General features: G+C 40.9%; 1 protein-coding gene across 1 annotated transcript in view; it reads right to left on the reverse strand.

The window, feature by feature from the left end:
* otud7b (OTU deubiquitinase 7B) overlaps positions 1 to 16,215 on the reverse strand; it is a 47,258-nt gene that overhangs the window by 21,206 nt on the left and 9,837 nt on the right. The window lies entirely within an intron of this gene.

Below are 16,215 nucleotides of genomic sequence, written 5' to 3' on the forward strand. Positions count from 1 at the left end.
CAAAAGGCGTGCATCAAAGTAGCTCTGGCTAAAAGAGGTACTTTTGGTGCCAAGCTAAAACTAAAAGCCTGTATTTTACCAGTAAAATTATTCTGAGTGAGCATACACTTTCTCAGCAGTGCTTTGAAGCACATTCAGACAGTTAAAAGCGTGTTCTCTTTGTACTTCCTTAGCACTTTGCTGTGCTATCATCCTTTTCACAGCAATTCAACATTTAGTAGGTGTATATAATATTCTTTACTGATACATGCAGGTCAAAAGGCAAATAACACCTTTCATGTTAGGGCTGCAACACCAAATGGAAATGTGAGCACTGTTATCAACCATGAGTATTAGTTTTAGAGAAGAATATGACAGGGCAGCATTTTACAAACCAATAAAGGGGTTTAAATACATCCAAGATGTAGTCAGCTCAGAAACAAAGACAATGTTTTCTTGATGTTTTAATGACAAAATTGCTGTGAACAATCAGAACGCTATCCAGTCTTTATGCTGCTTTGAAGTGCATTACTGCCTGATCCAATTTTTGCAAATCTACCTACAGTCATCTATTCCCATCCGTCCCATGGCTCATCCACCACCCAGTGTTCCTGCTTCATCTCTGACTCAGTGAACCCGCTCCACTGCGTCTGATGAGTCACGAGTTGACTCTTCTTACACCTCTCCATCCTTGTCTTGCTTTGTGCTCTGCCTACCTCCCCCAGTTCCTCAATCATTATAACAGTAAAAGCCACACTAGCACGCAGGGGAGGAACAGACGTTAGTACAAAAGGCCTTTCTCAGCCAGCGTGTATTTCTAGTATTCTCTGCAAAGTCAGGCATTCAGCAGCCTCCTCTGCAGGGTCTTCTTACATTCCTGTCAATTATGCGATAATCAGGTCTACTGATCACATACAGAACTACTTAAAGAGGGGGCCATTCAACCATTAAAACAAAAAGATTGTTAAAGACATAGACCTCAGACAGTATAACACTGAGGTATGGGTTAGGCCGTTCTGACAGATAAAGCACTGACTGCATAAAAAACAACAAAAAAAACGCTTTGGATTAGGTATAGAAGACCAGTCCTAGAAGTCCAATTTGTTCATGGACAAACAAATATTTTAAAAATAACGAAGTTCAAAAGCTAACATACTAAAAGGTATCACAACCAATAGGGGCTTTTGTTTGACTTGTATTGGGCACTGCTCTGGGTTTGTATGTGGTTCACTGTGTTGTTTTAAAAACCAGTGCGAGGGTCAACTTTGGGAACTGGCCTTTTTAATTATTATCTTTTACCAGAGACTCTCAGTCTTATTTAAATGAATGAGGGGCCTGAGTTTCCTTTGAATATATCATTCATTTTGAAAGAACATGTTGTACATTTTGAAGTTAAATGCAGCAAAAAAGCAACATTTCTAAGCGAACCTAGAGCTAGCACGGAGATCCTCCCACACTGAGGGGCTGTGCCTGAAATACCAACCAGGGCCACAGTGCACCACAGTAAAGATAAAGGTGTGGTCGATTTAAAACACCAAACTAACCAAAGAGAATCATTGCAAAATGAAAAATTGGCACAATACCTCAGTTATCTTGTTTTTGTATTGTTGAGAGAGCCAAAAGTATTAATGAAAATAGCATTTAATGAATTGCCCGCCCAGTCTTGCACGCAGGTTGGATGACACATGGCTTTGGAATTGAGGATCAAGAATGATTAACTAATTATATTAGGAGAGAAATTATTCTCAGTATTCATGTTCATTCGTCCAAAGGCTTTAGCAAAATCCAGCCTCTGCCTGGAAATCGGATTCTAAGTGAAGCCATCCATAAATATGATTTTTTTGGTCTGATCATTCTTTTATTAGGTCTATTGACTACAAATCCTGGCACTGACAACACAAGAATCTGTTTAAGGGCGATGGAAGTGAAGGGAAGTGGACAGAAAGTACCAACACAGACTAACAAAAGGCTGTTGTCACTGTTGGCCTGTAACATCAGCCATTCCTGTGAACCCACTCTGATGCGTTTGATATAATGTCACATAGCTCTCCTTCAAAAACAAAAACAATGACTTGTTTTTTGAGGAATTGACAGATTGTGCCCCATAATACCTCTATTGTGACACGATAAAATCATTAAATCTAATCTTTTTTATAAAATGTTCCATTAATAATCTGTACGCACAGGGAGAATAAGGTTGGAAGGTTGTCGCTACGTGCTATGGTTACTTCCTACAATGTGCTAAAAGTGTAATAATTAAAACCGTGTAATATCGCACGAAATATTAGGCGCTTTCACACCGGAGTACTTTTCCCCGTACTTTTCCATTTTAGGTCCGATAGTTCCTGGGATTTTGCGTTCAAACCAAAAAGAGAACTTAGTTCATGACAACTTTTCCCCCCTTTTCAGTCCCTGCTTGAGAAAAGGTACTTTCCTGGGGAGAAAAAGTTCCAATTTCTGATCGGCTGGGCGAATTGCGAACCACGCCCCGTAAAACTTGGAAAGGTTTTGTGAAGACGCCATTGTATTTTCTGGCATTACCATTATTAGCATTAGCATTAGCCCCGTGCACCAACGGAGAGAGAATAACTTATGGCAACACAAAAAAAAACATGGGAGCGGTGGAGTGATGAGGAGGTGTCGGCGTTCTGGAGATTTACTCTGACTTACAGTCCCAAACTCCGGGGACTCGCAGCCAGGGACTACGGGTGGCAGTATATGCCGTGAAGTTGTTTGCGGCCTGCCAGTAAACCCAAAGCAGAAGAAGAAGAAGTGACATTTTGCGTAATATTCCCTCAGGGACTTATTCCGGTGTGAACGCGATTGCTCTTTAGTTCCATGGGGGAATTAGTGCTGGGAACTAAGTGCTGGGAACTAAGTTCTGGGAACTAAGTGCTGGGAACTAAGTACGGCAAATTACTTGGTGTGAAAGCGGCTATTATGGCAATAGTGAAGATGTGGGAGGCTACAGGTTCCTCAAATGAAAGATACATGTGTTGGGTAAATGTGCTGTGGACTAGAATCCACATTCCAAGGAAAAATATGAAATTCCTGTACACACTTATCACCTCTGCATCTGTTTATTTAAAAAGAGTCAACGTTTAGGCTACAAGGACCTTCCTCAAGACAACGATAACGTGAAACAGTGCTTCAATAGAGCAGACGAAAACAGTTCGTAGATTGCTTTTAGGGAAATTACAATAGAGCCAATGTTCACCTAACATGTCAAGGCATTTGAATAGCAAAGCGACATGGAGATAAAAAAAAACACATTATAAAGTGTTTTTCAATGCCGTAAAAATCTGACTTCTTTATTTATCCATATCAATAAATCAATAAAAGAAAGATGCTATGTGGATCACTGGCTAACGTTTACAGTGCTGCTGCCAACATGGGGCAGTCAGTGATTTGTGTCTAGGATGGCTGAGCTTTTGTCTGGCAGGAGGGCTTACGTAACAGGAGCTGCTGACAACACGTGGGTGCTGAGCTGAGGCTGGGAGAATGGCCTGGATCACTGAGAGAGACAGAGAGGTCACCGCTGCCCACTGTGTCAGCCCCACGGTGGGCTGAGAGGGTCAATGTACCGCCGGGACTGGGAACACAAGTTTGTTTTGCTAGCCCTCAGATCATTTATGAAGAAGATATGTTCACAGTCTTCTTGTGGAATGCATGTCTTCAGATTAGAGATGTGACCTATGTTCATAACTGGAGAAACAGCTGCTGTTGACTGATCAAAGATGAACTACTTTGAGTTTAGAGACATCATCATTTTCCAAGGAAATTCAACAAACATAAGTATCAAGCCAGACAGAAAAGCAACAACGGTCTATCATTGTGACAATTCATTTGTCCACCTTTTAACCCTAACCCTAACCCCTAACCCTTTTAACCCTAACCCCTAACCCTTTTAACCCTAACCCTAAGAATTGTATGTACAAATGTAATCCTAATGACCTTAACTTGGTCAACACAAAAGGGACATAAAGATATTCTTATTTTTCTAAATATTACATAAAAGTTGCTCTTCTGTTTGCTGCAATCTGACAGCACCTTCGTTTGCACATTTATATATCCACAATAAAACAACATTTTTTTTTTTTTTCAAATTCAAAGCTTCATTCGTGAAACCTTAATAGAGGTTTCAAATGTGTTTAAAGAGACTTTCAATACAGCCCTAGACTAAGTTAAAATGGCAAATAATTCCCCAAGACAGGTTGTTGAGAAAAAGAGATGTGTAAGAAGCTCCCATGAATGCTGGAACAGCTGATACAGCTATGTAACCAAGCAGTAAAATACCAACAAGACATTTTTAGATGTGACTTGCAAAAAAAGCTAGCCTAGTTCTGAATCACAGCCCACATGTCCAATTTTCATTTGAACAAAAAAAAAATCAGCCTGTTTATCATGTTATATGAAAGCAGAAATAAACACATAGGCAATTTACTCTGCTGTCATTACTACACTAACACTATTACTATTTATATTACGATTATATTTCTATTGATGCTTTATTAAAGCGTGGTATAACTCTTCACTTGTAATTGTTTGATATTGTTGCAATTTCCATGTGATCACCCTAACCTGCATTTATTGCCCTGCTTGTTGTCATTGTCTTTGTTGTTAAAAAGGCTAGATAGGATTAAGCAGTGTTTGTTCAATGTGTTGTTATCAGCCAGGGGTGAGGCCATTACCCAATGTTCACAGCAAACCAAGATAAGAAACACAAGGAGAGAAACAAACGATAAAACGTGTAACACACACACAAAGGCAGAAAGACAGCCTTTCGCCTACAATGTGCAAAACGTGTTGTGCTCGAAATGCTTTGTTATGCATCACTTTGTAGATGCAGCATGATACGTGATATTCTGTTTCACTATACGTCCCATTAGAGAAGCTAAAGATGGGACAATTAAGAGAGGAAAGTACAAGGAAGAACAGGCGTAGACTACCTCTAAATAGATACTTAACAATGACCACCAGTCTGACATTTATTTCACCCTCAGAGCAGTTTGTGGTGAGATGACCAAATGTGGCCGACTGAGTTGTTCTGTTTCCCTTTAATGGTCCGGACGTGATGTATGACTCCATCTATACATGTGTCAGTTCTATTTTGGTTCAATCACAAAAACCTTTCCTGTGATCACAGCGAGAGTAACACACCCCGTCAGCCTCACAATACCATGAGTAATGAGATAAAGGGCATAAGGTAAGCAAACAGGGGAGGGCAATGTGGCTGGTGGAGTGAGTGATAAGCGTTGCCCCACAGGGCTCCATCACCACTCCTGTGATGGTGGGAGGGTAATCAAAACCTTTGGACAGCACAAGGAGTACTAACAGCGAGAATTAAGACGATGAATCCAAAATATTAGCTTATTGTAGATCTGTTTCAGCAGTGTATATGTCGACCAATAAATTAGTAGAAATTGCCGTACAGATGTGCCAAATAAGGTTAATTCAGAAAAAAGTGTTGTTTACTTCAGTGTAGGGATGCATATCGTTGACTTTTTTATGATATCGATACTGATACCACTGAACGATACAGATACTCGACCGATAGATATCATGATACTTTCATGTTGCATAAGGGGAAAATTTAATCATCGCGCAATTACTCCCATGAAGCACTTCATAATATAGTTAACATGTCAAATGAATATTAAAATTAATTGTGGGACTTTGACCTTTTAGCACTGAACAAACAATGAAAAAAACACTTGAAGACTGTACATTCCTGTACTCTGATTTTATGTGACAGTAGCAAATGTTTTGAGAGGTTGGATGTGTTGCCGCCTTTCCCAGAAATAAACTTCTTGCAGTGGCTACGGACCCCACCATTCAGACTGGCAGTCATATGCAGCCACACTTTAGATTTTCGTGCAGACATCGAGCTAATGAAAAAACGAAAGCGAACCGAAAAGCTCAGACGTTCGGGAGGAAGGTGAAGGGCGTTGCTTGGCAATCAAGCCAATCACCGAAGCTGTTGCAAGACGTGAGATCTGATTGGCTGGCGGTTTGGGCGCGGGTTTAAGGATATTACGCCTCACTTTATTAAAAATATATATATATCAAAAACCGGATCTGATTTCGTACCGTAGCCGCCAGTAACCAGTATTCCGGTAATACCGAGAACCGGTATGCACCCCTACTTCAGTGCACTGACAAGTACAGCTGAAAAGATTACTTGATCAGTTGTCAACTTATACATTAACTGAGAGCTATTTGGCAAGTAATTCTTTAAGAAAAGTAAAGTCAAAATTGTCTGATTCCAGCTTTCTAAATATCAGTATTGTCTGGTTTCTTCACTCTGTTGTATGACAGTAAACTCGACATCTTTGAGTTGCTGCCAATACAATACATCTGAGGATGACTAAGTTATTTATGTAGAGAACAATCAAACAGATGAATCGACAATAAAATCAATTGTTAGTTGCATCCCTACTGAGGAGATTGACTTTTAAAATGAAAACGGTTCTGTTTAGTATCTTGGTCACAAATCATTGAAAAAGAGGTCTTAGAGATTCCCTATAAAGATAAAGCTATTTGTTTATGCTGCGGGCTTCTACAAAATAAGAACCATCAGACCAGATATCGTTATCAGATCAAGAAATGTCAAATATCGACGGCAAAGATCCAGTACCAGCTGGGTTTAATGCAAGCTAATGAGGGGAATTTAGAGCGACTCAAATCTCCACATGATTGATGCACTTCTGTCTCAATCAGTCTGAAGTATCGGAGCTGTCCGTCTGAATTCTTAAAGTATCTAAGATAGGCGTAGCTTATTGACTTTAAAACCACAGTCACATGCATACAAAATTACAGGGGTGAGCTAAGCAAATTCTTCCTTTTTAAATTTGCTTTCTCAGCAAGAGAAAGCTTTTTTTATAGGGCTTGGTTTGCTGTGAACAATCAATCAGAGTAAACACCCTACTACTGCAGAAATGCAGAAGAGGAAGAAAAACAAAGGTGTGGTAAGATGGCTGTCCTTCAGCCGCCTTTATCTGCGGAGGGGTGTAATCTGGTTACTGACTGAGCCCAGGCAGCCTACACTGACTCATTACATAACATCAAGAGCTACAGCTGGGAAGAAGGCTGATCGCTGGCTGAGGAATGAAGGGAAACCAAGCCCTTTACCCAGTTCTTCCAAAGTTTCTCTCAGCTGAACGGATCAGTACAAAGGCACTGCTGCACACACACTAGGAAGAATGATCTCTGCTATAGGATGCACTGCACCAGTCCCTCTTGATATATAATGCAAAAGGGCTTGTTATAAAAAAGAATCAGTGGACCCTACAGCCTTGGACAAGAAAATGCACAACAGAGCACAGCAATGCAAAATCCTTGCTTGGTACAGCGTCATCTAATTCTATAGGGAAAGGCTATGCTGTCTTTACTGACGTCCACAAAAAAGACATAATAAATATACCTTTTATGGCCAAGAGAAATTGCTCTGCCTGTGAAGAAAAGGCAGAAAATATCTTAGCCAATTTTGTAATTTTCTGCAACATCAGTTGTCTTCAAGGGCAACTGGATGAATCATACAGAACAGTGTGATGTAGGCACATTCATTCTCAAAGGCTTGCATAAAGCACACGATAAGCATTGCATTGTAAATACCCCCTGGGGCTTATACAAGGCCACTGCAGAGAGAGGGGTTTGTGTTAGCGAATCAATGCTGTGCCTCTATTCAACGTTAAAATACATTTATTTATAAACATTCACTTATGCTGTATGTTGACCGGCATAGAGTAAAAGTTAACCTCAAACAAAACAAGATGTAAAGAATATGATAGCTTGGCACTGCTAGATATTACTTCCTGTTCTTTTTGCAAAACTGCTGCCTCACTAATTCTCCCACTCAGCTTAGCAGATGTGCTTGACCAGCATTGAGGGAGGGGGCTGTCGTTTTCAATTGCTATTGGTTTACATCTCTAAATCAATACAGTCAATTGGAGCGTGAGCATTTCCCTAGACAAAAAGGAAATATACTAGTAAGCCGGTCATTGGAGAGAAATCAATACAACCCACTGAACTGCAGCAAAACAAAACATCCACAGAGCTTCGGTTGACGTGTGAATTATTGGAGCTAGTTGGCCGTTTCGAGTCCATTAGCTTAAGAAAATGCTTCTTCAGTTGAATCCAAGTTTTGTATTTAGTGGAGCAATGAGCCCTGATGCAGCTGCAGCACTGAATGGTTATCTTCTTCCCAAATAAGGACATTAATTATCTTTTCAACACTCAGACTACACTGTAAGAAATGTCAAGCCTACCAAGAAATAGCAAAACAAGAGGGCTCCTTACAAGGAAACCAAAACATGTTTCAGAAAATACCTTAAAGCAGCTATATTATTATTACGATAATGAATATCACGCACATTCCAGCCGTGATGAAGGCTTGACCACCAGCTGTGGGCGTCTGTGTGTAATGTGTAAGACAACACCAGTCTGAATGCACACACAGCTGATGTCAGAGATTCCACTCCATGCCTGCCCCTCTCGGGGCCGTGCCACTCGAGCTGGTCCAGTCCGAAAGCTGTCCAGTCATCACACAAAAATGTGCCAAGTCTAACATCCCTCTCGCGGCCTCCCTGTCTTGCTTGCTGGCTCAGAAACATCCAAACTTGATCCATGTGAACTCAACAGCCTGCCTTTCTCTCCATGAGAGCTCAAGGCAAAACAAGGTGGGGAAAACAAGATCTGCTTACAGATAACGTACTTGACCTTGGTTTTATTGTTTGAGTGTATGAAGCCAAAATATGCCTTGAACTCATTGTGCAGCAGCTTCGAACCTAACGACTAAGCTACTGAAACTGAATAAGGATAATCTGATAAAAATAAGCAAAACACCATAAAGAAAAAGAACACATTGACAGTGGTTTGGCTCCATTATTACTATTATTTATGCTCCTTAGATACAAGACTGCTGTCTCTGAGTATATAAGAACCCGAGAAAGAACAACTAAGCATAACTACAGTAGCAATGTAAACAGAGAATCACCACCTAATCTCTTAGTTGCCAGAATTAGAGCAACCTCCTGTTTGAGATGCTCTAAAAATAATGTGCTCATAATCACAGTTTAAACATAGAAAGACTGCACTGTGAAAAGTTCAAAGTCAGCCAACAACCAACATTTAAACATTTACAGGAACAAAACGCCCCTGGTGAACGCCTTATGCCTTAATTAACGACAATCATATACTGGTGACGTTGTGTGTTCTCTTAAAGCGTGACACCCAAGTGATTGACAAAAAGGTAATTGTATCCTGGAGTACTCACTGTTCTGAACACAGTATAGAAAGTACAGTTAGGGCGGGCACCAATTCACAAACAGGATGTGCTCAAGTGAAGTTTGCAATGACGTAAACTCATCTTCCAGTTGTTCCACTGTTTATGCGACAAGGCGTAAATTGGGTTTGGAAAGTTAGACATGGCTTTAGACAAAACCTAGTCAGTGGAAGACTTCAGAGTCAGTGTTTCCGCCAGGGGGGCGTCTTGCCTTATTCAGCTCGGAACGCACTGAACTCGAGCCGAGGGCGTCAAAAAAAAAAAAGAGTTTTTATCGCTTGAAATGACGAAAAGGAAAAAGGACAAGGACATCCCTCTGTTGGAGGGGCAAAGGAGCCTGGTGGGATTCTTTTTGGAGTATTGAAGATCGTTTCTCCGACATCGGCCTCTTTTCAGCTTTTCGTATCTTGGACCCACGGTGCCTGGCAAAGGACAACACGGAACGTGCGCGATTTGGATGCGATGAGCAAAACGGTGAAACTGAGGTTCCGTGGGAAACTGTGGTAAAAAGAGCCGGCTCTTGTTCTTAGTGAGCCGAGTCAAATGATCCGGCTCACTAAAAAAGAGCTGTAATTCCATTACTAACGTAAAGAGATATCATCTATAAGGGACAGCTCTCGGGGTGGACGCCCTGGTCTGGCGGAAACACTTATCGCAGTGCTTTATAGTGCTTCCCTTTAGCCTGATGTGGATTGATATTCACTGGAGCACAGTCATGTCCAGCCAGATGAAATTGGCAGCATTAGCTTCTGAGCTCAAGTGTTTATCAAACAGTCTGAGAGCTGATGTCATGGAGTAGCACTGGATGTAGCAGACAATTCAATTAGTTTCCCAAGTTCTCTAAAATACAGCAGAGCAGCCAAATGTCTGGAACAAATACACTCACAGTGTTGTCCAGAATTGAATTTTAGGGCACAACTTTGTTCTATTCTCCAGAATTCTACTTCTAAATATGGATACATTAGAACAATTCTTTGCTAAACAAATGTGACATATCACAAAAATATTTCACAGGTTTTGAGAGCCTCTAAAATGAAACATTCAAAAGTGCATTAAACTGTCTTCTATTCTGTCTTTAGGAATACGTTTTTACATCAAAGGATTTCTGTCAAACTTCCTAAATAATTAGTGGACAGATTTGAGTGTAACCTGGATGTTACCTTGTAATTCTTCATATATAGATTACATATCTTAATAAGACAAAATTCTGCATAATAACTGTGATTACAATTGTATCTATATCTTGCTGTAGACCACATGTTCTTCCTTTCTGATGTTCTGGTAGTTTATTTGGAGGGATATTAAAGCTGGGCTCAGAGGTTCCTAGCTGGTGCCCGCCGCGTGTCACTGCAGTCAGGCGCATTAATCACCAGCGAAGGAGTGCTAATTAACCGCTGCATGAAGCAGGGCGCTGTGGCGAGGGCTATAGGGGACCATAAGTGGCATTCCCACATTCCACACACAGACCGCGTTACATTGTGCACAGTCTGTGCAGTTGACACCCGAAACAGCAGAAAATGTAATGAGGGTATCTGATACACAAAGTGTGAGAGGGAAGTGGAAGCTAATCTGCTTTCAATGCATTACTGTTTGAGAGGTGGGCAAAAAAAGAAACTCAAAACAAGTCATGAAGAGTGACTGCTGAAGACAGCATCCAGTGCAACGTGTTGGGAGAGCAACACGTTGCACTGGACACATCTTGGAGAACATAATGTGTTGCTTTCAGTGCTACAGAAAGCTTCCAACCTAAACTCCAGACTCTGTGGGAGAGAAGTCCTCCTTCAGCCCTGCCGGCCTCTTTATTGATTTCTAGATTTTGTGAAGAAATACAAGCCTCTGCATCCATTTGAGTACTGCCTATTTATTAGCAAAGGGTGGGGACACTGTGACTAAGAAATATGAAGTATGACTATGCATAGTAATTTAAAATACATCAAATGTGTATATGGTGCTAATACTGAAGGATTAAGGCTATGGCAATACGTGTACAAAAATATAATGTCACAGTAAAGCAGGAACGAGTGACTAAAGGGCAGTTAACTGTTCTGAAACCAAAGGATTTCAGTTTAGGTCAGATTTTTCATGTTTAAATCTAGACTTTCTGATCAAAGATACATTAAAAAAAACAACAAGCTACAGCATCCTATCCTTAACCGAATCAACCATGTATTAGTGCCATTTACATTCAAAACACACCAACGTTAAAAAGAAAGGACGTATAAGATCCAAAGCAGAAAAACTACCACAATCAGGTTTCTCTGGCATGATCCATACAGTGGAAACAAAATAAAGTCTTGGTTCGGTTGTCAATGATGCCAAAATATTCATTTTGCTTAGTGTGCAAACAATGAGCTTATTATTACATAATTCCCATTTTGAAGGCAAGAAAGATGACGGCTGCTTTAAATTTGCATTTGAAGCCTTGAGGAATACGAGACATTTATTAGACACTAACTTGGACCTAAGGCTTTGATGTTTCAGGACTTAATTTGTTCCACTCATGCAAGACAAAATAAGAGGGCTGTAAGCGAGACAGTAGCTTGCAGAAGGCTTTAACATTATACACAAAATGGAGCAAAGACTTGCATCTTAAGACTGATTCAGATTCAAGATCTCTTGCTGCTAAGTCAGCCTGAATGTGAAGCCAACCAAGCTAGATGTAAAGCCAGTGGCTAAACCGACACCAGCCTCTGCGGGCGCGCCGCACTAATGCTCATGTGAATCCCCACGTGCTGCGGGGCCCTGAACGCAGCGGGCAGCTCCACGTCACTCCCTGTGTGATGTCATTATGGGTGACAGGCTCCTCATTAGGGCTGTGTGTGGGATTACAGGGCAGTGAGAGACTGATGTCTTCTAGTCGCACAGGAAACTTCAATTTCACCCACTGGCTGATAAAGCGGCAAAATTCTTATTATTCACCTGCTACACTGCTGTGAATCAAACATTGCTCCCTTAACGGTGCAATATGCATCTCCTTGAATCAATTTGTATTCACTAGCATTCTTTGCTTGTATGTGTCTTCTTACAAATATAATTTACTCTTTTTCTTTAATGGAGCCTCCCAGTAAAAGTATTTCACATGATTGTACTTGTGTAACCGGACTGAGAATAAACATCTTGAACAATGTTGGCACACTTTGGCTACAGACAGTCTGACAGGTGCAAAGACAAGCCAATACGTCATCAAATCCATCAGTTGGTTTGCTTCGTTTCCTATCTAATGAAACCAAAGTTATGAGCTTTCTTAAGTCTCAGTATAGGTTTATTACAAATATCGGTCCTATTAGGTAGGATTCAATGAGCTTGTTTGTCAGCAATAACAGGGGTTCTGCAAGCGGCACATTGTTGTATTTTCAACGTAATATTTCCCAAGAGTCCAAATCATCTGCAGGTTTAGCGGCGTGCCATATGTTATCATTCAAGATAATATCGGGCTTAATCTTCATGTGATAAAAATGTGTCTAATCACGATCATACGAGTGATATGATTGTAAACTAGCAAAATGGTCTAAAGCAACATAGCTTCCAAATGATATCATGTGAACCACTGCAAACCATGTTTCAATGTAACAAGAAGACAATGATCATCATAAATAGCCACTCACAATATTTTACAAATATAAACATAGGCTTTACGTAAAGAAAGGTGTTTATGCCAAAAAAAACAACAAGACCAAAAATATGGTTATCACAGAACTACTCTTTAATATCTGGATATGATTTTAAGGCAAACTATCACCTTTACTGCTAAGCATTGTTCGAAAACAACTACATTGTTTAAAGGTGACCTATCATGCAAAATTCACTTTTGTACGTCTTTTATACATGAATATGTGTCCCCGGTGTTCCAGTGAACTCACCAAGTGTCAGAAAACACAACCCTCTCTATTTTCCTCCATTCCTCCAAATCTCTAAAAAAGGGGCTGCAACGGATCTGATACAGACTGATCCAGATTTGAACACTTCTATGACGTCACAGAAGTGGCGCTACGGCTATTGGGCCATCTCCACCAATCAGGAGGAGACAGCCACGGACATTGCCGTTGGAAAGCGCTGGAGACGCTGTAGTACATATGCCAGGCCTGTAGATGGTGCTGTTCTCACAGAATCAGCCCATGCAAAGACAGTGTTAAATTGAGCGAAATGAGGAATGGCTAAAATGCATGATCTGTTTGGTATTTTGAAAAATAAAAAGTATAAATATGCCTTATATAGATATGGTCCTCCACTATATTATTCAAATATAGCACTTTAGGTCCACTTTAAGAACAAAGGAACATATCTACATGAACGCGACAATTTAGAGCAAAGCTGACAAATGGCAGGGGAATGGCACCAGCAGTCATCAGGTGTATGACGGACACAACAGACAATGCTGTCTGGGGCATGCAACGTTAAATGATCCACCTTTGCAGCCATTTTTGCTATTGTAATTTATTCACTTAAAAGTCAAGCCTCATTTGAATCATGTACTGTAACAGCTGTATATACTCTGAGAGCAAGTGATACAGCTAGCTCTCATTACCAAAGCTTCTCTTGTGGGAGTGGCGTCTCATGCTGCATGGGATTATGGCTGCTCAGAAGGCTATAGCTTTCCTCATATAAGCGTTCCATCCCACTTCACAGTCACTTCTAATGTAATAATAACTGTGTGAATGATCTCAACGTAATCCCAAAGCATTCAGTGCAGGCTGACTATCCACAACGTGTTGTTCAAAGTCAAGCAGCTGCTGGCACCCCAGGTACATGCCTGAGTTCGAGGTCTCTCCACCCTGACACAAACAGCCCTGGGCACTGGCTGGCTGCTGTGTCACAAGACTGGCAGGCCGACTGGCAGGCCAACAGGCATGCTGGGGAGGGTGGGGCTCAACAGAGTTTTATGAGTTGCAGTCTGGAGTGCACACAGAGGCCTCTCGGAGACAAGCCACCTATTGATCCCCGTCTCACTGTGGCACTGTGGGGACGAAGGTAGTTTTCTCTTTGGTATCACATCCGCTACTGTCTTTCTGGTTGGCGCAGATTAAGATAAGGTGTATGGGTACTGTATGGATGTGAGTTTCATAATATGTCATTTCCTAATCTTGATAAAGTGCCTTATTTTAAATCCAAGCCTAAAACATGCTTTAATCACACTGCCATCCCTGTGTTTATTTGATGCTGTTTTTCAAGTTATGCGTTTTTTCCTATGGTGCGTATGGTGGTTCATGTATGTGATCTTTGATTACTATGTAAAACACTTTGTAACTTTTCTTCAATAAGTGCTATGTAAATAGAAATATGATTAATTATATTACAATAAAAGCCGCAAAGCGTCCTCAAAAAAGCAGGGGCTAATCTGCTTTATTGCCTGTTATGATCTGAACACAAAAGTCATGTGTTTGTCCTACTAACCTGAAGAAGCACTCATCTACTCATTTATTAATCTGACCGTGTTTGAGAAATCCTTTGGGAATACCTCCATGGCCAAATGGGCCCGGCTCTGAAACAGACACTGGGTCCCTGACACACACACACACACACACACACACACACACACACACACACACACACACACACACACACACACACACACACACACACACACACACACACACACACACACACACACACACACACACACACACACACACACACACACACACACACACACACACACACACACACACACACACACACACACACACACACACACACACACACACACACACACACAGAGAGCAGCTGTTTGGGGGAGCCCGACAAGAGACAAGTTTACATTTCCATGCCCTCTCTGCATTGCTGAAGCAGCATGGTCACCCTGTGAAACATTATATACACCAAAGCAGTCAAAACAGCCACAGCCGTCCTGCACATAGACTGTTAACAAGTTCCATGTTAAATATATTAGGGATTTGAGAGATACTTTATAAAGTAACAAAAAACCTTTGAGAAATACTCCAGACAAAACATGATTCCCGAGTTAAAGTAACTCTTTGCTTTGTGAAACTAAAAACAGAGACTCCTTGCTGCTCTAACGTCCATTGTGTAGTAAATGATATGGCTTTGCTATGCGTCACATCAAAAACAGTGTGCCAATCATCTTATTGCCACCAGGTCTAGCATATGGATGACAGAATGACAGTTCTTTAACACATCCTTCTCAACAGGAATTACAAGTGCATACTGATAATTAAAGATAAAAGTGAAAACATTTCACCATTCTCATCCCCACTCATCTGCACCATTTCAAACAGATGCTACTGTGAAGTGCTTACGGCAGCCCATTTGAATACTGTTGGAGATCTCTGCATGATAAGCTGCACATTTCCATTTGGATCATCAAAATTCAAATGGTTCTAAGAAAATCAAAGACCAACAAAGGCTGACAAAATGTATTCTGCGCCACAGACAGCTGCTTGCGAATGGATTTATCCACTGGCCGTGATCTGCAGATAGAGCCATTCAAGCATTCATAAACAAGCTCTTATCGTTTAAAAAGCAGATAAACTGTGTCTTTGCTGTGTTGACTGCAAAAAACCTTTTGGAGTCTGAATTGCATAGGGAAGGATGCTACAGCCGACTACTTAAAATACTTGCCCGAGGTGCTCTCTGCACTGCTAGCAACAATATGCTCCTTGAAGTGTTGAGTACTTGTATAATGCATCCTGACAGTACCACCTCACACACCTTGAAATAGGCAGTGCATCAGAATAAGAACATATTTCTAATCTTCTAGCGACAGTGCATTGCGGTTCCCGGAACGGATATGTAAGGATATAATAAGAAAAGATAAACGCATGGATGTTAGATCAGGCAAACCTACCAGCCATATTAACTGGGGTGTAACAATACATCAATGTGGATCCATTTATTGATTCAATGATCAGCAATCTAATATCATCGATGCAAAGTAAAGTAATTTATATATCCTCTTTAATGTTTGCCTTCATTATCAAGGCCGTAACCACGGAGTC

The sequence above is a fragment of the Notothenia rossii genome (genome assembly GCF_949606895.1).
Source record: "Notothenia rossii genome assembly, chromosome: 7".
Classification (NCBI taxonomy): Eukaryota; Metazoa; Chordata; class Actinopteri; order Perciformes; family Nototheniidae; genus Notothenia; species Notothenia rossii.